Here is a 24,107-nt window from a genome sequence, read left to right on the forward strand (position 1 = left end):
TATCTACTAGGAGAACTCTAACAAAAAAGACGGACCATAACAGGTATTTACAAAGATGTGGAAATATTAGAACCCTCATGAAGTGATAGTGGGAATATAAAATAGTGCAGCCTCTTTTGAAACAGTTTGGTAGTTCCTCAAAACTTGAAACATAAGAGTTTCCATATGACCCAATAAGTCCCCTCTTAGGTACCTATCAAAGGGAAATGAAAATATTTTTAAACAAAAATATTTTTAAACAAAAACTTGTACACAAATATTCTTTTTTTTTAAAGATTTTATTTATTTATCAGAGAGAGAGAGGGAGAGAGAGCGAGCACAGGCAGACAGAATGGCAGGCAGAGGCAGAGGGAGAAGCAGGCTCCCTGCTGAGCAAGGAGCCCGATGTGGGACTCTATCCCAGGACGCTGGGATCATGACTTGAGACGAAGGCAGCTGCTTAACCAACTGAGCCACCCAGGCGTCCCGTACACAAATATTCTTAGCATCATTATTTATAGTGGATAAAGTCTGTAAGTGGCCCATGTGTCCATTAGCTGATGAATGGATGGATAGAACACGACATATTCATTCAGCAGAATACTGTTCAGCAATCAAAAGGAATAAAGTGCTGATACAAACCAAAATATCGGTGAACTTTGAAAACATTATGCTGGGTGAAAAAAGCCAATCACAGCATGTTATATGATTCCATTTTCATGTGATGTTCAGAATAGGCAAATCTATTAAGTCAGAAATTTGATTTGTGTTTGTCTAAGGAAGGGGTGGAAGATGGAAAGTGACTGCTGATGGGTATGGGGTTTCTTTTGAGGGTGATTACAACAGTCTAAAATTCATTGTAGTGATTGCACAACTCTGTGAATTATACTGAAAATGTTGAATTGTACATTTTAAATGGGTGAAATTTATGGTGTGTGGATTATACATGAGTAAAATTGGATTTTTTTTTTAAAGTAGAGTTTATTGTCTGCTAATTTGGAGAGACTTTTTTAAAAATTTTTTATTTTTTATAAACATATATTTTTATCCCCAGGGGTACAGGTCTGTGAATCACCAGGTTTACACACTTCACAGCACTCACCAAAGCACATACCCTCCCCAATGTCCATAATCCTACCCCCTTCTCCCAACCCCCCTCCCCCCAGCAACCCTCAGTTTGTTTTGTGAGATTAAGAGTCTTTTGAAAAACACAGGTCTGTTTGGGGATTCCCAAAAAATGTTATCAAACAAAGAAATCAATGGTAGTACAGTATGACAAGAGCTGTGACCACTGAATCTTGGTTTCTTCACTTTAATGTAAGTACATGTAATCAATTCCAACTACTTTACTGTAATGTTGTGAAAATCAAGTCAAATGAATACGAAACATCCAGCTTAGCATCTGGCGCTAACAGTCATTCCAGAAAAGATGAACCTCATATTATTTGTCAGAATGAGGGGGGTTTCATTAAAAGAACATGTTTTTTTTAATGACTGAGTCTACTATGTCAACATTTTTGACCTAAGAGAAAACAATGTTCAAGGCATTTACGACATGGTACTGTATTAAGTGCAACCATTAAAGTTATAACCAGATTCAAGTCCTGGCTCCTACTTACTGGCAGTGTGACCAAAGAAAAGTGACTGAAATTCTCAATTCCACTGCCTTATCTCTGCAAAACAGGGGTAGTACTACCTTCCCTGGAGGATTGTTCCAAAAATTAGAGATTAGAAGGATAAAAATAGTCTGATTCTCTCCTATATTTTCACTTTCTCCCGTTTTAGTGCATTTCCATCATTCTAAAAAAATATATTTAAGTATTCACCATCCTAAATACCATTCCCCTGCATCCCCCCGCTCTAATTACCAAACTCTCCTCCTCCTTTCTTTTCAAATGAAGGACTGTCAAACAAAATGGCCTTTCCCCCTCACTCTTCAATGTAATCCAGTCTTGAGTTATTCCCTTTGGGCCCCCAGCTGCCACAACTGACACAGTTCTCGATAAGGTAACAAAGGTGTCCTAATTAAAAGACTTATTTCTCAGTTTCATCTGATCTTACCTTTCTATAGCATCATACCCCCCCTTCCACTGTGTCTGTGACTCTAGTTATTTTTCCTGCTTACTTTCATATGCTTCTGAAATTTCTTTTCTAATCTCCTAGTACTCCCAAGATCCCATCCTTGGCCATCAGCTCTCTTATTTCCTACATTCTTGGATGAATTAATTCAAACTCATGGTTTCACTGGATATTGATAGTTGAAGTGACTCTCAAATATATATTTCTGGTCTGGAGCTAATTCCTCACCACCAAACTAAAATATCTAATTGCCTCCTGATCATCCTGGATGTTTTTACAAGTTTCTCAGTCTCAGATCTCATCTCAATCCACTCCCCTTACATGCAGATATGTGCACACCTCTGTAGTCAGTTCTTCATTTAAGGCACTAGCATTACTCAGCCACTCAACTCAGAAACCTTCCCATATCAAAGTCTGGATGAACCCAGGCCTGCAGTCAAGAAGCACTGGGTGTTACATGTAAACAATAGATCTTGGAGCACTAAATCAAAAACTAATGATGTATTGTATGGTGACTAACATAAAACAATTTTTAAAAAGAAGCAAGTAGGCTGCTGGTGAAAAATCAAATGAATAGAGAGACCAATGCCATGTAGAATCACAGACATCAACCTCAACCAAGCCCTAGATAGTGTCCAACAAATTTATGGTATTTCCAATCAGCTCTCTCTCCAATTACCAGTAATGGCAATTTCAAATTAAAAACTCTTCAAATACCTGATTTCCTTTCCTCTCACTCTCAGAAGCTGACCTTACCTCTTATTTTACTGAGAAAAATAAAAGTCCACAGGAGGAATTATCTCAACTTCCTACTACCAAATCTAAAAACATGCCTGAATGTTTATAACTGTTGCCTTCCTCAAAGAACCTCAAAGTTAGCATAACGTGATCTTCACTGCACCACTCCCAACCTGGTCCTCCTTTGGTCTTAGCAGATGGTATCACCATCTATCCAGTAGTACAGGCCAGTCCTGAGAGTCATCTTTGACATCCTCTCCAACGTTAGTTCTGCTGACTTTAGTTCCTAAATATCTCATGTATCTCTAGTTTACTCCATCTCTACTACCACTATATATATTAGAGTGACTAATATAAGTGACTAGCATGTCATACTTGAACTACTACAACATTCTCCTTATTGATCTACTCACATCAATCCTGCTCTTCCACCTTTTATTTATAGTATAGACAGAATTTTCTGCAAAACTGATATCATACTCTAATTTAAAATTCTTGATCACTCTTAGACAAAAACACCAAAATCCATAATGTGACTTATAAGTGCTGTATGGCCCAACCACACACACCTTCTTTCAGTGTCTCAGTTCAGCTAAGGTCTCTCCCCTTCACCAGCACTTTTTAAAATGCTGTTATTTCTAGAATGTCATGCCTAGAATAATCTCCATCTCTGTTCCCTTTTTTCACCTAGTTAAAGATCAATCTTCCTTCAAATCATACGGCAATCGACTTACCGTGGGAGGTGTTCCTTGGTTCCTCAAACTATCTTTGGTCACCCTCTTACAGCACTAGGTGCCTTTCCTTCATATTACATAGCACAATGAATTAATACATATAAAACACTTAAAACACTGCTTCACATACAACAAGCACTCAATAAATCTTGCTATTATTATAAACATGTAATTGCACCTTTTTCCCAACTATTATTTCATTGATTTAATAAAGTTATAATTGTTCTAGATGTTAAATATAGAACAGTGAACAAAAGAGACATAAATGATATTTTTGATTGGTGTGCGTGTCCCCCTCCTGGCTGTGAAATTATGTGAATGCAGAACCAGATACTGATTCCTTACCGGTCCTGAGAGACTGTCAGAGAGGTATAGCTAAAGGCAGGCTGAAGGGGCGCTGAGAAATCCATTCTATAAACTGCGTTTCAAAACAGCCTATCTGTATAGGTGTCCATTCCACTCTCCACAGCTCAAAAAAGCCAGGCTTGGTGAGAATCCCTCCTTTCCCTGTCATTCTTCCTTTTTGTTGTGAGTGAGTTCTATAACTCAGTTTTCCTGTTTCATAGAAGAATGATTATGTGCCTGAGCTGGGCGAGTTAGGTATAGCGGCCAAACAAAACCTCCAAGTGTCCTTTCCTCAACTTCTTTCCGAATCTCGGGGCAAATCCCCATCCTCCGTCCCTGGTGTGCAAGAAAGAAGAGAGGAAGAAGGGAAGGGAAGAAGAAAGAAAGAAAGAAAGAAAGAAAGAAAGAAACTAACTAACTAACTAACTAACTAACTCATAGGCTGCAGACAGTGGCAGGTCACCACCTCCAAAACTCACCAGGGTCGGAGAAAAAGCACGGAGACTCCAGCGGAAGTGCTGCCCCTCCTTCCCACCGCCTCCATTTCAAAGAACTTTCAGAGTCCCTTTCGCACGCTGGGAGGTCTGGTTCTCTCCGTGTTGCTTTGGTTACCTCAGATTTCCTACACAGACAAACTGGAGGAGAGACAGGCAGAACTGAAGGGATTGGAGAAGCGGAACTGAAATGCAATGATGTGGATTACGGTGGGCGTTAAGTGCATAGGCTTTGGTGTCACACTGGCTCCAGCATCTTACCTTGCCGCTTTGATACAGTGTGGCTTTAGGCAGGTCACTTAATCTCTTCAAATTTCTGCTTTTTCATTTGCAGATTGAAGGCAATAATCCCTCTACTGTTAGATTGCTGTAAAGATTAAATGTCATAGTGTATGTAAAGCTTTAGTACAGTGCCTGGCACCAATAAGAAAAAAAAATCCTTAATAAAATTTTGGAAAATTTGAACTTGGCATATATTCTCTCTTTTTTAAGTTACTCTTCCTTAAACTTATGAATCCTCCAAAAATTGTTCTCTCTCCCTCCCTTCACAGATATCTTGAAACAAATGGTTCTGTTGCCATTATTTCACCTATTTCTTAGCGCCCAGTTTACATCTTTCACTCCATCATTCCCTGCAATATCTCTCACTATTTAATATAACCAATGAACTCTGAATTGCTAAACGCAACAAAAAATTTCCAGTCTTCAATCTCTTGACCTTCCTCCTTCCTCTCACCACAAAGAGCATGCTTTTCTCCTAGAAACACTCTTTTCTTTTGACTTCAGTGTCACTAATTTCCTGGTGTTCTTACCTTTCTGGGTATTTATCTTTCTCCTTTGTAAAGTCATTCTACTCTACCTAAGCATCAAATATTTGAGTTTCCTGGGGCTTGATTCCAAGGTTACTTATTATCATTCCATGCTCTCCCTAAAACAATGTCAATCATACCTTAATTTTTAATCACCATCTATAAGCTACTACTTATAGTCCACACTATCAACAGAACTCCAGACTAAAATAACCAACTTTTTATTCAAAATATTCAATCAAGTTATCTCAAGAGCACCTTAAACTCCACATGACAAAGGAAAAATGCAGGCTTTCCTCCCCTAAATTTCCTCCTAAATTCCTTCTAGTGTTATCATCTCTTTCAATGGTATCATATAGTCTGTTCATTTATACACACCAAAAATCTAGGCAACATCCTTCTTACCTCTTTCACTTGCCTTTCACATACTATTCACTGTCAAGTCAGTCCTTTAAGTTTTATTCCTGGATATTTATCAAAATTGTGTATGTCTTGGGGTGCCTGGGTGGCTCAGTGGGTTAAAGCTTCTGCCTTCGGATCAGGTCATGATCCCACGGTCCTGGGATAGAACCCCACATCAGGCTTTCTGCTCAGCAGGGAACTTGCTTCCCCCTGCCCTCGGCCTGCCTCTCTGCCTACTTGTGATCTCTGTCTGTCAAATAAATAAATAAAATCTTTTAAAAAAATTGTGTATTTCTTTCTATCTCCACTGCCACTATTTTTGTCCCAAGGTCCCATCATGTCATACTTTGACTATTTAAACTGCTTCCCAACTGGCCACTATCTACATTGATTCTGGCTTCCTTCTAATCCATATTTTTCCCGAAATGATATTTGTGAAACAATCATTACAGCATGTCACATGCATACCCCATTTGCTCCACCTGCTTAAAACTCTCAGAAATCTTCTCTTGCTCATAGGAGAAAAATCAAAGTCTTTAACATGGTTTGCATGGCCTGATCTCTCACTAAGAGCCAGGACTAAGGTGGGAAAAGATAAGCACCTACAATGCAAAAATGTAAGGGAATGCCCAAACCCAGAGCAGTCCAAGTACAAAGTCAGAACCAAGAAGTGAGTGTCTTTTAAAATTTTGCACAGCTCTTATCTCATTCTAGTCCCAGCCCTGCCATCATTGCCAAACCACCACAGTCTTAATAATAACAGCTAATATTTAGTGAATGTTACTCGTAATCAGTGTTTATGGTCCTATGTGCTTTACAGGCATTGAATTCTCATTAAAAAAAAAAAAAACCTATGAGGCAGTTTTTAATCATACCCCAGTATAGAGATAAGGCACAAAGAGGTTCAGGAATTTTCCCTCTGTTACACAGCTAAAAAGTGATTGAGCTGAGGGCCAAACCACAGTAGTGTGATTACACAAACCATGGTACTCAGCCATTATATTTCTTTGCTTCTCCATCTCACAATACTCTCCTACTTGTACCTTGCACTCCAGTCACATAAACCCCTTTCAGTTTCTTGAACCTATTGCAATTACTCTAATCACAGGGCCTTTCCAACATGCTACACCTACTGTCAGGACTGGCAGGCCATTAATTAATGTCTTATTCATCCTTCAGATTTGACTTTAGTGCCCCTCAATTGTCCCTATCCTCAAGCCTAGATTAAATTCCTATTTTTTTGAACTCACGGGAACAACATTCTTATCATCAAACCATGTCAGTCATTTTATAATTCTGCAATGATGACCCCTGACTTATGATGGTCAACTTGTGATTTTTTAACTTCATGATGGTACAAAAGTGATATTCTTTCAGTAGAAACCAAACTTTGAATATTGAATTTTGATATTTTCCTGGGCTAGAGATATGTGGTTATATTCCCTCTTATGATGTTGGGGACTGGCAGTGAGACACAGCTCCCAGTCAACCATTAAATCACAAAGGTAAATAACCAATACGCTTAAAACCAATCTGTATACATACAACCATTCTGTTATTAACTTTCAGTACAGTATTCAATAAATTACATGAAATATTGAACATTTTAAGGTAAAACAAGCTTTATATTAGATGTTTTCCCCACCTGTAGGCTAATGTAAGTATTCTGAGCATGTTTAAGGTATGCTATACTAAACTATGATGTTTGGTAGGTTAGTGTATTAAATGGATTTTTGACATAAAATATTTTCAAATTATGGTGGGTTTATCAGGACATAATCTCATTGTAAATTAAATAAGATATGTATATCATTAATGTGATGTTGAATTAACTTTCATCTTATGTGATTCAGGGTAAGCAAAGGATACATAAGACAATGTATGGTTTTGATCATTGCTGCATTTCCTGTAACTAACACAGTGCTTGACACAAGGTAACTGTTTCACACTTATTTGTGGAAGTAATTAATTAATTAACTCATTGAAGAGATATTAATAAGGTTAAGGAGATAAGGAGAACAGTGTTCTAGGTATAGAGAAGAGTATGTGCAAAATCCCTGTGGCAAGAAAGAAATTGGCATGCTGGATATACTGAAAGAACAGCTGATATTGTATATGTCAACACCTTCCAGACAAAGAGAAACAGGAATGCACAGATAGTTTAAAAAAGTGCATTGGTTACTCATTGCAGTGAAGAAATACAATACATGGGGAATAGTGTATATGTTTCAGGAAGATCATACTAGAAAGAAACTATTATAGGATTTGAGTTTTCTTTGGGTGATTGAGTTGTTTATATTCAACAAGAGAACAACATGGCTCAGCCATAAATGGCAGACCGAGTTATCAGCAGCACTGAGATTTCCTTGTAAGTATAAGATGCCAGGCACTACTTTTCTCTTCCATATGACTCAAGAACAGAGAGATTTGGGGGAAAGCAGCACAAAAACCTGGAAAGGCAGGCAGGGCCAGGTCATGCAGAGCCTGGAAGACCATATTTGCAGAGTTTAAGTTAATTTGTCACAGATTGATGGAGGCTGACAGAAGATGGAAGACTCCTGGATGAGAGACAAAGGACTATATTACTCACAGCAAAAGCAATAGCAAAAGCACTGTCCTTGCTCTGGTTCTACATGTGCCCTAAGTCCCCTGGGGCACCAAGTAGACTTACATGGATGCCTACACATGCAGAGGGTTGTAATATTAGAAAAGAACCTGGAGTTTCAGAGATGTACTGCCTTTATAGTGAGCAGAAGCAAATCTGTTCTTTGGGGAGGTGTTATCTCATCTCTCAATTTGTTCAATACAAACAGAACCCTGAGAAATCTTCTAGGGGGAAATAGTGGTTAGGGCTTTGAATTTTTGGCATACTCAGCACAAACTCAAATGAACACTCAAGGCCCATACTGGATTTCTTCTCCCAACACTGTTTTCTCAAAGGTCAACATTTGGAGAACAGGCACGTTAGATGGAACAAGGTAACACTGAATTATTATCTTTCACCATATATGATTCATCCCATGAGCTACAAACATGCCCTAATGTCTCCTGTGTTGATCCCCACATTCCCCTGCAGCTACTACCCCAGCTGATCACCCTATTAATGGGAAGGGGAAATGTAACACACCCTGCAATAACTCCAACAAAAAAAGTAAGTACAGGTATGGTGGCACTTTGGTAAGTGAAAAGAAGAGTCACCCAAACCCATGAGGGTAGAAGGACAAGAAGAAATAAGGAGGATTGTTTTCAGGGCCAGTGACATGGGAGATGCCTGAACCTGTGGGCACTGGTGCTCCATGGAAGCATGAAAATGACACTCCAAAAGGTGTAGTTTTTTTAATGTACAATGTGGGCCTTGTGTAATGCAGACAGTACCGAGAAGAGAGGCACAAAACCTTCCCACCAACTTACAGCCTACTACTTAAAGAAAGCCTCGCCTTGTATTTGCGATGGACCAGGACACATTACTTTATTCAAAACTGTAGGAGGAATACCCCTGTTTAATCTGTTGTGGTTCATATTTCTATTGTGATGTTTGCTTGTGTTCATTAACTATTTTAATAAAGCATTTAACGATTTAAAATTCCAGTGTATTATTAACTCATTGTTTATTGATAATGTAATATGAATTATAATCTCATTAATAATTTAATAATTATAATCAACTTGTAATGATTTATTACAGTGTTCCAGGTACTATGCTTAATACTTAACATAGAAAATCCCGGGGGAAGGGGAGGAGTCATGATGGCGAAGAAGTAGCAGGCTGAGACTACTTCAGCTAGCAAGAGATCAGCTAGATAGCATATCTAAAGATTGCAAACACCTACAATTCCATCGGCAGATTGAAGAGAAGAACAGCAATTCTAGAAACAGAAAAACAACCACTTTTTGAAAGGTAAGACTGGCAGAGAAGTAAATCCAAAGCGTCTGGAAGATAGACCCTGGGGGGAGGGGCTGGCTCCCAGCAAGCAGATGAGCAACGGAGCACAAAATCAGGACTTTTAAAAGTCTGTTCCGCAAGGGACATTGCTCCAGAGGCTAAACCGGGGCGAAGCCCACGCGGGGTCAGCGTGGCCTCAGGTCCCACAGGGTCACAGAAGGATCGGAGGTGTCTGAGTGTCGCAGAGCTTGCGGGTATTGGAACGGGAAAGCCAGCTACAAGAGAGCCGACAGTAAGCTCACAGCTCGGCGTTACCTTGAACCAGCCTCAGGCTCGGTGAGCTCGGAGCGCGGCTGGAGGTCACGCAGACAGGAGTTATTGGGCTCTGTTCTCTGAGGGCACACAGAGGAGTGGGGCCCTGGGCTCTCGACTCCTCCAGGCCGGACACCAGGAAGCTGCCATTTGTATTCCCGTCCTCCGGAACTCTACGGAAAGTGCTCAGGGAACAAAAGCTCCTGAAAGCAAACCCGAGTGGATTACTCAGCCCGGCCCCTGGTAAGGGCGGTGCAATTCCGCCTGGGGCAAAGACACTTGAGAATCACTACACCAGGCCCCTAGCCCCAGAAGATCAACAAGAAATCCAGCCAAGACCAAGTTCACCTACCAAGGAGTGCGGTTTCAATACCAAGGAGAGCAGCACAATTCCAGAGGAGGAGAAAGCAAAGCACGGAACTCATAGATTTCTCCCTGTGATTTTTTAGTCTTGCAGTTAATTTAATTTTTTCTTTTTCATTTTTTTTCTCTTCTTCTGCTATGATATTTTTTTACCTTTTACCCTTTTCTTTTTTAACGTTTTTTAACTAGTTTATCTAACATATATATTTTTTCATTTTTATACTTTTCTTTCTTAATTTTCTTTTTTTAATTCTTTTTTTTTCTTTTGTTCTTTCTTTTTGAACCTCTTTTTATCCCGTTTCTCCCCCCTCACGATTTGGGATCTCTTCTGACTTGGTTAAAGCATATTTTCCTGGGGTTGTTGCCACCCTTTTAGTATTTTACTTGCTCCTTCATATACTCTTATCTGGACAAAATGACAAGGCGGAAAAATTCACCACTAAATAAGAACAAGAGGCAGTACCGAAGGCTAGGGACCTAATCAAAACAGACATTGGTAATATGTCAGAACTAGAGTTCAGAATGACAATTCTCAAGGTTCTACCTGGGCCCGAAAAAGGCATGGAAGATATTAGAGAAACCCTCTCAGGAGATATAAAAGCCCTTTCTGGAGAAATAAAAGAAATAAAATTTAACCAAGCTGAAATCAAAAAAAGCTATTAATGAGGTGCAATAAAAAATGGAGGCTCTCACTGCTAGGATAAATGAGTCAGAAGAAAGAATTAGCAATAAGGAAGACCAAATGACAGAGAATAAAGAAGCTGAGCAAAAGACAGACAAACAGCTACTGGACCACGAGGGGAGAATTCGAGAGATAAATGACACCATAAGACAAAACAACATTAGAATAATTGGGATTCCAGAAGAAGAAGAAAGAGAGAGGGGAGCAGAAGGTATATAGGAGAGAATTATTGGAGAGAGTTTCCCCAATATGGCAAAGGGAACAAGCATCAAAATTCAGGAAGTTCAGAGAATGCCCCTCAAAATCAATAAGAATAGGCCCACACCCCGTCACCTAATAGTAAAATTTACAAGTCTTAGTGACAAAGAGAAAATCCTGAAAGCAGCCCGGGAAAAGAAGTCTGTAACATACAATGGTAAAAATATTAGATTGGCAGCTGACTTATCCACAGAGACCTGGCAGGCCAGAAAGAGCTGGCATGATATTTTCAAAGCACTAAATGAGAAAAACATGCAACCAAGAATACTATATCTAGCTAGGCTCTCATTGAAAATAGAAGGAGAGATTAAAAGCTTCCAGGACAAACAAAAACTGAAAGAATTTGCAAACAACAAACCAGCTCTACAGGAAATCTTGAAAGGGGTCCTCTAAGCAAAGAGAGAGCCTACAAGTGGTAGATCAGAAAGGAACAGAGACCATATACTGTAACAGGCACCTTACAGGCAATACAATGGCACTAAATTCATATCTCTCAATAGTTACCCTGAATGTTAATGGACTAAACACACCAATCAAAAGACACAGGGTATCAGAATGGATAAAAAAACAAAACCCATCTATATGTTGCCTCCAAGAAACTATTTTAAGCCTGAAAACACCTCCAGATTTAGTGAGGGGGTGGTAAAGAATTTACCATGCTAATAGACATCAGAAGAAAGCAGGAGTGGCAATCCTTATATCAGATCAATTAGATTTTAAGCCAAAGACTATAATAAGAGATGAGGAAGGACACTATATCATACTCAAAGGGTCTGTCCAACAAGAAGATTTAACAATTTTAAATATCTATGCCCCCAACATGGGAGCAGCCAACTATATAAACCAATTAATAACAAAATCAAAGAAACACATCACAATAATACAATAATAGTAGGGGACTTTAACACTCCCCTCACTGAAATGGACAGATCATCCAAGCAAAAGATCAACAAGGAAATAAAGGCCGTAAATGACACACTGGACCAGATGGACATCACAGATATATTCAGAACATTCCATTCCAAAGCAACAGAATACACATTTCTTCTCTGGTGCACATGGAACATTCTCAAGAATAGATCACATACTCGGTCCTAAATCAGGCCTCAACCGGTATCAAAAAATTGGGATCATTCCCTCCCTGCATATTTTCAGACCACAATGCTCTGAAGCTAGAACTCAACCACAAGAGGAAGTTGGAAAGAACCCAAATACATGGAGACTAAACAGCATCCTTCTAAAGAATGAATGGGTCAACCGGGAAATTAAAGAAGAATTGAAAAATATCATGGAAACAAATGATAATGAAAATACGGTTCAAAATCTGTGTGACACAACAAAGGCAGTCCTGAGAGGAAAATATATAGCGGTACAAGCCTTTCTCAAGAAACAAGAAAGGTCTCAGGTACACAACCTAATGCTACACCTAAATGAGCTGGAGAAAGAACAAGAAAGAAACACTAAGCCCAGCAGGAGAAGAGAAATCATAAAGATCAGAGCAGAAATCAATGAAATAGAAACCAAAAAAACAATAGAGCAAATCAACGAAACTAGGAGCTGGTTCTTTGAAAGAATTAATAAAATTGATAAACCCCTGGCCAGACTTATCAAAAAGAAAAGAGAAAGGACCCAAATAAATAAAATCATGAATGAAAGAGGAGAGATCACAACTAACACCAAAGAAATATAAACTATTATAAGAACATACTCTGAGCAACACTACACCAAAAAATTTGACAATCTGGAAGAAATGGATGCATTCCTAGAAACATATAAACTACCACAACTGAACCAGGAAGAAATAGAAAGCCTGAACAGACCCATAACCAGTAAGGAGATTGAAAAAGACACTGGGTGTGGTGAAAAAAATAATGAATACTGTTTTTCTGAAAATAAGTAAATTGAAAAAATAAATAAATAAAAGCTACAAAGTAAAAAAAATTAAAATCCCCAAACAAACAAAATCCCAGGGCCAGACGGCTTCCCGGGGGAATGATACCAAACATTTAAAGAAGAACTAATTCCTATTATCCTGAAACTGTTCCAAAAAATAGAAATGGAAGGAAAATTTCCAAACTCATTTTATGAGGCCAGCATCACCTTGATCCCAAAATCAGACAAGGATCCCATCAAAAAAGAGAGCTATAGACCAATATCCTTGATGAACACAGATGCGAAAATTCTCACCAAAATACTAGCCAATAGGATTCAACAGTACATTAAAAGGATTATTCACCACGACCAAGTGGGATTTATTCCAAGGCTGCAAGGTTGGTTCAACATCCGCAAATCAGTCAATGTGGTACAACACATCAATAAAAGAAAGAACAAGAACCATATGATACTCTCAAGAGATGCTGAAAAAGCATTTGACAAAGTACAGCATCCCATCCTGTCAAAACTCTTCAAAGTGTAGGTAGAGAGCGCACATACCTCAATATCATCAAAGCCATCTATGAAAATCCCACCGCAAATATCATTCTCAATGGAGAAAAACTGAAAGCTTTTCCGCTAAGGTCAGGAACACGGCAGGGATGTCCATTATCACCACTGCTATTCAACATAGTACTAGAAGTCCTAGCCTCAGCAATCAGACAACAAAAGGAAATTAAAGGCATCCAAACCGGCAAAGAAGAAGTCAAATTATCACTCTTCACAGATGATATGATATTATATGTGGAAAATCCAAAAGACTCCACTCCAAAACTGCTAGAACTTATACAGGAATTCAGTAAAGTGTCAGGATATAAAATCAATGCACAGAAATCAGTTGCATTTCTCACACCAACAAAAAGACAGAAGAAAGAGAAATTAAGGAGTCAATCCCATTGACAATTGCACCCAAAACCATAAGATACCTAGGAATAAACCTAACCAAAGAGGCACAGAATCTATACTCAGAAAACTATAAAGTATTCATGAAAGAAATTGAGGAAGACACAAAGAAATGGAAAAATGTTCCATGCTCCTGGATTGGAAGAATAAATATTGTGAAAATGTCTATGCTACCTAAAGAAATCTACACATTTAATGCAATTCCTATCAAAGTACCATCCATCTTTTTCAAAGAAATGGAACAAATAATTCTAAAATTTATATGGAACCAGAAAAGACCTCGAATAGCCAAAGGGATATTGAAAAAGAAAGCCAACGTTGGTGGCCTCACAATTCCGGACTTCAAGCTCTATTACAAAGCTGTCATCATCAAGACAGCATTGTACTGGCACAAAAACAGACACATAGATCAATGGAACAGAATAGAGAGCCCAGAAATAGACCCTCAACGCTACGGTCAACTAATCTTCGACAAAGCAGGAAAGAATGTCCAATGGCAAAAAGACAGCCTCTTCAATAAATGGTGCTGGGAAAATTGGACAGCCACATGCAGAAAAATGAAATTGGACCATTTCCTTACACCACACATGAAAATAGACTCAAAATGGATGAAGGACCACAATGTGTGAAAGGAATCCATCAAAATCGTTGAAGAGAACACAGGCAGCAACCTCTTCGACCTCAGCCGCAGCAACATCTTCCTAGGAACAACGCCAAAGGCAAGGGAAGCAAGGGCAAAAATGAACTATTGGGATTTCATCAAGATCAAAAGCTTTTTCACAGCAAAGGAAACAGTTAACAAAATCAAAAGACAACTGACAGAATGGGAGAAGATATTTGCAAACGACATATCAGATAAAGGACTAGTGTCCAAAATCTATAAAGAACTTAGCAAACTCAACACCCAAAGAACAAACAATCCAATCAAGAAATGGGCAGAGGACATGAACAGACATTTCTGCAAAGAAGACATCCAGATGGCCAACAGACACATGAAAAAGTGCTCCAAATCACTCGGCATCAGGGAAATACAAATCAAAACCGCAATGAGATATCACCTCACACCAGTCAGAATGGCTAACATCAACAAGTCAGGAAATGACAGATACTGGCAAGGATGCGGAGAAAGGGGAACCCTCCTACACTGTTGGTGGGAATGCAAAGTGGTGCAACCACTCTGGAAAACAGCATGGAGGGTCCTCAAAATGTTGAAATTAGAACTGCCCTATGACCCAGCAATTGCACTACTGGGTATTTACCCTAAAGATACAAAATAAAGAGCGTATCATGCTTAGCAAAATAAGTCAAGCAGGGAAAGACTATCATATGATCTCCCTGATATGAGGAAGTGGTGATGCAACATGGGGGCTTAAATGGGTAGAAGAATCAATGAAACAAGATGGGATTGGGAGGGAGACAAACCATAAGTGACACTTAATCTCACAAAACAAACTGAGGGTTGCTGGAGGGAGGGGGGTTGGGAGAAGGAGGGTGGGGTTATGGACATTGGGGAGGGTATGTGCTTTGGCGAGTGCTGTGAAGTGTGTAAACCTTGCGATTCACAGACCTGTACCCCTGGGGATAAAAGTATATGTTTATAAAAAATAAAAAATTAAAAAAAAAGAAAATCCTGGTGAAGCCTTAAAAAGAAATCTATGATGGTTTTTATTTTTCTTTACTCTCCATTCTACTGGTGAAGAAACTGAAGCCCCATTGAAGTTAACTAGTAGCACATAGGTAAGACATGGTAGCAGGGCTGGCTTTAAGGACCTGCAATCAGTATAGTTGGTCCACAGGGCCCATGCTGAAAATGGGTGCTTGGTCTTATAGGTTAATGTTGATTCTCAAAATTCCTAACCTTTTTTCTCTAAATTTATGTTTTGTAAGTGATGTCCCATGAGACAATGCAGCATGTTCTGGGAACCTGGAGCCTCAGCTCTCCTATGATCCAGTCCTACCAGCTCCTGGATTCATTGGGAAGTGTTCTCTACTGTCCATTCACCCACCCACACACCTATACTCTCTCTCCTGCCCAAGTGACTGCTACTGCATTTCGGCTTCCTGTGGAGCCTGAGTGGGAACATAGGAAGGATCAGGATTGACAGGGCCAGGTATGGGGCAGGATCGCCAGACACCTCTGAAGATCTTCACAACATTAAACTGCAACTACAAAACACATTGGCTGGTCAAATGAGAGATTGTGGAAGAAAGGGGAGAAAAACTTTTCCCTGAGTTTTTAATGAGAAACTGTACGTTTTCAGTTGACACATTATACAGCTGTACCTCTGTGGTAGAGAAGTTCACAGATTCAGATTGCATAGTCGCTAAGTGTATGTTATTGCTTTTTATTTTCTGTTCTTGCCTTTAACAAAAAGAAATAATTGACTATGTGATACATACTTTCATAGTATAAAATTCAAAAGTTTCAAAACAGTCAGTTAACAGTATGCCTCTCACCTCAACTGTGGAAACATCCACTTCCCTTCCCCAAAGACAAACACTCTTTTCCACCAGATTCTTATATATCCTTCCTTGCAGAGTAACATATGTGTATATATGTGTATATATAAACATTTACATGTATTTTAACCAGTCCCCTTTTTATACAAATGGTTCAATACCAAACAGCTTTTGGGACCTGCATTTTTTTTTTCATTTTTATTGTATCTTGGAGATATTTCTGTGTGATCCTAATAAGGACAAAAATTAGAGAGTGCTTTATTAATTTAACCGTCATCATACCAAGTGAAGTACATGTCCTCATTTCTTTTTTTTTTTTTAAAGATTTTATTTATTTATTTGACAGAGAGAAATTACAAGTACACTGAGAGGCAGGCAGAGAGAGAGAGAAGGAAGCAGGCTCCCTGCTGAGCAGAGAGCCCGATGCGGGACTCGATCCCAGGACCCTGAGATCATGACCTGAGCCGAAGGCAGCGGCTTTACCCACTGAGCCACCCAGGCGCCCCCATGTCCTCATTTCTTGTTGAGGAAACTAAAGCACATAGAATTTAAGTAATTTGCCCAGTGTTAATATGACTGAAAGTAGGAAGAACCAGGACTGGATTCATGCAATACAGTTTCAGATGGTACACTTAGCTCTTCAGCTAAATAACATTCTACTTAAAAAAAAAAATAGCTGCATGGTGTCCTTATACATGGATGTATTCTCTCTCTCTCTTTTTTTTTTTAGCAAGTCTGCTACTGATTGGCACCGATTTACCAATCATTCTAATGTTATTACAGACAATGCTGCATTGAATAAGCTTATATATAACTTCTTTCCACGCACACCCAAATGAATCCAATACATAAATTCATTGAAGTAAGACTTCTGGATCAAAGGGTAAATGAACACATAATTTTGACAGATATTACTTAATTGCCTTCTCTACAAGCTATATCAATTTAGATGGATACTAACAACCCAGTCACATTTCCCTTTTCCGACAGCCTCACGAAAAGGTGTGTTTCAAATGATCGTATATTTGGCAATATGGTAGAAAATAGATGGTATCATACTGTAATTAAAATACACATTTCTCTTATTATGTGTGATCTGGGCATTTTGAAAATGCATAGAGGTTCCCCTTTCTCCATATCTTCTCCAATATTTCTTGTTTCTTCCCTTGTCAATCTTTGCCATTCTAACTGGTGTAAGGTGGTATCTCAATGTGGTTTTTGATTTAAATTTCCCTGATGGCTAAAGATGATGAACATTTTTTCATGTGTCCGTTAGCCATTTGTATGTCTTCTTTGGGGAAGTATCTGTTCATGTCTTCTGTCCATTTTGTGACTTGATTATCTGTTTTTTGGGTGTTGAGTTTGAGGAGTTCTTCAGAGATCTTGGGTATCAGCTTTTTGTTTGTAGTGGCATTTGCAAATATCTTCTTCCATTCCATGGGTTGTCTCTTTGTTTTGTTGACTGTTCCCTTTGACTGTGCAGAAGCTTTTGGTCTTGATGAAGTCCCCAAAATTCATTTTTGCTTTTGTTTTGCTTGCCTTTGGAGATGTGTCTTGACAGAAATTGCTGTGGTTGATGTGGAAGAGGTTACTGCCTATGTTCTCCTCTAGGATTTTGATGAAATCCTCTCTCACATTGAGGTCTTTCATCCATTTCGAGTTTATCTTTGTGTATGGTATAAGAGAATGGTTGAGTTTCATTCTTCTGTATATAGCTGTCCAATTTTCCCAACACCATTTATTGAAGAAACTTGTTTTTCCACTGGATATTTCTTCCTGCTTTGTCAAAGATTAGTTGACCATAGAATTGAGGGTCCATACCTGGGCTCTCTATTCTGTTTCACTGGTCCATGTGTCTGTTTTTGTGCCAGCACCATGCTGTCTTGGTGATCACAGCTTTGTAATATAGCTTGAAATCAGGCAATGTGATGCCTCCAGCTTTGTTTTTCTTTTTCAATATTTCCTTGGCAAGTTGGGGTCTTTTCTGGTTCCATCCAAATTTTGGAAAGAATCTTAAGCAGGCTCCATACTCAGAGTGGAGCCTGACACAGGGCTGGATCTCACGACCCTGAGATCATGACCTGAGCCAAAATCAAGAGGCAGACACTTAACTGACTAAGCCACACAGGTGCCCCAATCTCTTAATTATAGAGAACAAACCAATCATTACCAGAGAGGAGGGGGGTGGGGGGATGGGTTAAATACATGATGGGGATTAAGGAGTGCACTTGTCCTGATGAGCATCAGGTGATGTATGGAATTCTTCAATCACTGTACTGTACCCCTGAAAATAATAAAACACTGTCTGTTAAAAAATAAATAAATAAATATATCATCCCACATGCAAACAAAAAGACATTCTCTATGGATTAGATGTGCCATAGACCAGGCTAAATCATGTGGACATGCATGAGTTCATCAGGGATGTAGAACACTTTCACTAAGGAAAGTCACTTCAGAGTGTGGCAGTGAATATCTTGTACAGTAATATAAATGACAGTGCTTGGTACAGTTTGTCCTTTTACATGTTGACCCTTCAACATTTACAAATCATTTGATATAGATCTGTTTTGGGAATACAGCATGCAGTTGAGTTTGCTTTGTAATCCAATGAGAAAAAAAGTGTTATCGATCCCTGACAGTAGAGTGTTGAAGTTCCCAACTATAATTGTGGAGTTGTCTATCACTCCATTCAGCCCTATCAGGTTTTTGTTTCATGTATTTAGTGGTTTGCATCTGACTACGTACATGTTTAGGCTTGTTACAATTTCTTGCTACACTCAATTCCTGAGTGTAGTAATTATGGCTTTGAAGAATACATTCTCTAATACTGATAGAGCTGCTCCTGTTAAATATAATTAGCATTAGCATGACATATTTGTCCATCAACTTACCTTTAACCTACCTGTGTAGTTGTGTTTGAAATGCATTTCCTGTAGACTGAATATGTTTGGTTCACTTTTCTTTCTTTTTTACTAAGATTTTTTTTTAAATTTATTTGTCAGAGAGAGCATGCGCACAAGAAGCAGGCTCCCCCTTGAGCAAGGAACCCAACGCTGCACTTGATACCAGGACCCTGGGATTGTGACCTGAGCTGAAGGCAGACGCTTAACTGACTGAGCCACACAGGCGTCCGGGGGTATTTTTCTTACATCAGTGCTGCCCATCTCTTTCACTGGTGTACTAGACAGTTGATAGTTAAAGTAAATATCCATACATAATGCCTTCATTCTAACATTCCAATATTTGAATTTTGTTGTTCTTTTTCTCCTTAAGTTTCATTTTTTGCTCTCCTTGGGCTACCAGAATGTTTGAGAGATCCATTTTGATTCCTTCAGAATGTTTTTGAGTATACCAGTTTGTATCTTTTTTTAGTGGTTGCTCTAAGTATTGTACATGTGTAACCACTGTCTATAGGCACTGAGGTTTTATAACATTGCATAAAGTTACACTTCCATTTAGGTCCACTCACCCTTCTAACTTGGAAATTCTAAATATTCTAAATATTGGTCTCAAATATTTCCCTTACATGCTCTGAGCATCAAAACAGATGTTCTAATTTTTGCTTCATCCATCACACATGATTTAACAAGCTCCTGCAAAAAAGGAAAGCTTTTATTTACCCCTCTTTTTATCCAACACATTTGCTTTTTATTTTCTGAAGCACCAAGCATTCTGCAGTTATTCTTTAGCTCTTTTCGTAGGGGATGAGTGTAGGTAAGAGAACATCAAGACATTGTATGAGGGTATATCTGCAAATGAAAAATTATTGTCCATTTCCTTCTTTTGAGTATGCCCTTATTCCCTTTGATACATGAAGGACGGTATTTGAGATATAAAATCTAGAATCGTCAGTTCTTTTTTCTTAACTAAAAAATATTGCCCAAGGTCACAAATGTTCAGTTATAAGATGAATAAGTTCTGGGAATCTATACTTAATAACAGTGTATTGTACACTTGAAATTGGTTAGGATGTGTTAACTAATTTAATAATGGTAATCTTATCACTATTTATATGAATATTAATTCATCAGTGTACATTACAAGTCCCCCCACGAAAAAGAAAGTGGGGGCATAGAGAACCATCTATCACATTAACGGACAACAAAAAAGAAAGCGGGGGAGTAGCCATACTTACATCAGACAAACTAGATTTTAAACCAAAGATGCTAACAAGAGATGAAGAAGTTTACCTTATCAAAATAAAGGAGACAAAACAACAAGGAGACCTAACAACCGTAAATATTCATGCACCCAACATGGGAGCACCCAAATACGTAAAACGATTAATGACAAACACAAAAGAAATAATTGATAAGTCAACAATAACAGCAGAGGACTTAAAAACACCACGTAGACACAGCATTGAAACACAGCATCAACAAGAAAAACAATGGCTTTGGATGACACTGGACCAGACTGACTTTTTTTTTGTCTTGACAGAAAAGTACTGGAGCACCTGGGTGGTTCAGTCAGTTAAGTGTCTGCCTTTGGTTAAGGTCATGATATCGGGATCCTGGGGTTGAGTCCTGTGTCAGGCTCCCTGCTCAGTGGGGAGTCTGCTTCTCTCTCTCTCTTCCCCTCTGCCATCTGTTCCTGCTCTTTTATGCCTTGCTCTCTCTCTCTCTCTTAAGTACATGAATGAAATCTTAAAAAAAAAAATAGAAAAAGAAAAATACGGAAAGGTTAATTCTCTGAATACCAAGAGTTAATACTTTATCACTACCCTTTGAAAATAGGGTACTTGGGAGCAATTTTGAAGTTTTCAAAATCAGTATGAAGCTTATTAAATCCAACATCACTTTCACAGACTGCAAAATGACTTCCTTATAAAAGAGGAGCAGCCAGGCTTCGGGTGGGTCTGTCACTATACTCAGCTACATTTCTGTTGGGCACAGAGTCCGGGGGCCTTCCCGCTCCTTCCATGGGGGCCTTGGTTCAGTGACACTTTATTTCATGTGTCCCTTGAAAAGCCCTTTCTGATGTTGCCTATCCATGCAGTCCCGTAAGGGTGATACCTTCCTCTCAGCCTGAATGCATTTATTGGAGTGTACGTGAAATAAAGAGCCATCCCCCGCAAGATGAGCTTCTGATTCTCTGTGGCAGTTTCCTCGCAGACATGCAGGTTGAGAACACCTGTTCCTGCGTCCACAGCTATGCAGGCTGTGGCTGGTGGGTGCAACAGCGTACTTCATTCTGGGACATGTACTTGAAAAACTGCTGCTGACGCATTCCATGACAGGTACAAAAGAACCCCGTGTCCCATGATTTGGTTTTCACTGGGAGGGTAAGAGTCAAAGCAGTAACCTTTTCAGTCGTTTTGTTCCAGAACATCCCAAAGGAGGTAGGCTTGTGGTCAGGCCCGTGCGATTCTGGGTACATGTTCTCCAAGAACACCTGAAACCCTTCCACCGGAGTTTTGCATGGAGCTGCCTCCTCTCTGTTACATCCCCAAAGGGCTCCACAGGGGCAGGGGGCTGTGATGGTCGTAGAGCTCTTTAAATTCATCCATCCACATGTCAGCTGTTCGGATGCTGCTGGCCCACAGCCTTGTTGCAGGAGTAGGGGTTGAATATACTTAAAAAAACAAAAAAAAAAAAAAAAAACAAAAAAAAAACAACTGACTATCCGGCCAGCCTGGAGATAACTGCAACTCCTGCAACATAGTAGCAATGTGGTTTTTGAAAGTAAAGCTTACATTTTGAAACAGTTTGAGGCTTACAGAATTACCAGGAAGAGAGTAAGACAGTTCTCATATACCCCCACAATCACATCTCCTCTATTATTATCATTTTATGGTAATGTGGCACATTGTAACAAACTGATATTGAGATGCTATCATTAACCGAAGACTATACTTTATTCGGACTCTCTCAGCTTTTCTCTAATGTTGTTTTTGTGCTCCAAGATCCCATGCAGGGTACAACCTCATCTTTAGTACTCTTAGTATCTTCTTAGGCTTCCTGTGGCTGTGACAGTTCTGTCGATTTCTGTGAGTTTTATGCCCCTGACGGTTTAAAATTTTTATCAACACTCCGAAGTTCTTTAGCTTACTGTTAGCACGGTCTGTCTTTCTCCATCCCTTTACTTAAGCCTATCGGAATCACTGTACTGAAAGTAGGGGCTTGCGGACAATACATACTGCTGCAGTTGTAAAATTCACTGCGACTTTTGATTGCTATTTAGAGACCATTCCCATTTAAAGTGGATTCTGAAATACTTGCACTGATATCAACCATGCGTGTAGCTATTTTCTATTCATTACAAGAGGCTTACTTTCCTGCTTTCTCTGGTTTTAATTGAGCATTTTACATAAAGGCAGTTTTTTCGTTCACTTCTTAGTGTACCAATTATAGGTGCTTAAAAACATTTTAGATATTTCCTTGGAGGGTGCATTTCACTTCAAACTAATGTAAGGGCACCTTCAAATGACACTCTTGACAAACCGAGCAGGTAACTTACACTGTTTCTGCCCATTTTTCCATGACTGCCATTCTTTTCACTTACTCCTGTGCTATACTCACTGGCTACGTTGTGACTCTCATTATTGAAACATTTATTTGGCATTTATCAAGAATAAGATAAATTTTATTATTTAAACAAGTTACTTTTGGGTGCCTGGGTGGCTCACTTGGTTAAGCATCTGCCTTTGGCTCAGGTCATGATCCCGGAGTCCTGGGGTCCAGTCCCACATTGCATCGCATCTCCTTGCATCTGACTCCCTGCTCAGTGGGGAGTCTGCTTCTCCCTCTCCTCACTGTTCCTGCTCTCTCTCACGAACTCTGTCTCTCTCTCTCTCTCTCTCTCTCTTCTCTCTCAAATAAGTAAATTTAAAAAAAATAACATAAATTAACAGGTTACTTTTCGACCTATTAAGGAAAATTAACTTTGTTTACCTTCATGTGTTTCTTCCCTGAGGCACTCCCTTTCTTATGTAAATCCAAATTTCTGACCTTCATCATTTCTCTTCTTCCTGAGTAAAATCTTTCCATTTTTTGCAGGATAGGTCTAACGGTGACAGTTCCCTTCATTTTTCTTTGTCTGAGAGAAGAAGTCTTTATGGACGCTTCTTTACCAAATAGTTTTAACCAGGTATATAAGGATGCTAGGTTGGTGAATTATTTTTTCCTTTGGCACACGAAATATGTCCCCTAATTCTCTTTTGCTTGCATGGTCACTCACACGACTTCACTGTAATTTGCCTCTTGTTCCTCTATGGGTTTCGTTCTTGGTGTTCTTGGTGTGTGCGTATGCGTGTGCGTGTGCGTGTGTGCGTGTGTGTCTTGGTCTGGCTTTCTTCCAGATTTCTTATTTATCTTTTCTTTTATTCACATTTATAGGCCACGAGGTAGCTTGCTGTCCTGTGAGCTTTCTGGGTATCTGATTCAGTGCCTATCAGTAATTTGGAAATTTCACAGTCATCATTTTTCAAATAGCTTTCCTGCTCCTTTTCCCCTTACTTCCACTTCTGGCATTTCAATTATGTCTACGTCATGTATTTTGAAATTGTTCCACAGTTTTTGGATGTTCTACTCTGCATTTTTTCATGTTTTTTTTTTGTTTGTTTGTTTGGTTGTTTGGTTTTTGTTTTTCTTCTATTTGCGGATCACTTTGGGAAGTCCTTGTTGGCCATTCTTCAAGGTCACTGATTCTCTACTTGGGCAGGTCACAACTCCTGAGGACCCCATCAAAGACCCCATTTTTCACAGCTATTGCCATAGCATGAATTCTGGC

The 24,107-nt window shown here is 39.2% G+C and overlaps 1 pseudogene; it reads right to left on the reverse strand.

Moving 5' to 3' along the window:
- Window positions 1-21,322: 21,322 nt before the first annotated feature.
- LOC106004709 lies at window positions 21,323-22,858 on the reverse strand (annotated as a pseudogene).
- Between the last annotated feature and the right edge of the window lie 1,249 nt (window positions 22,859-24,107).

This window comes from Mustela putorius, unplaced genomic scaffold, assembly GCF_011764305.1.
Source record: "Mustela putorius furo isolate JIRA1106 unplaced genomic scaffold, ASM1176430v1.1 tig00003902_pilon_pilon_pilon, whole genome shotgun sequence".
Classification (NCBI taxonomy): domain Eukaryota; kingdom Metazoa; phylum Chordata; class Mammalia; order Carnivora; family Mustelidae; genus Mustela; species Mustela putorius.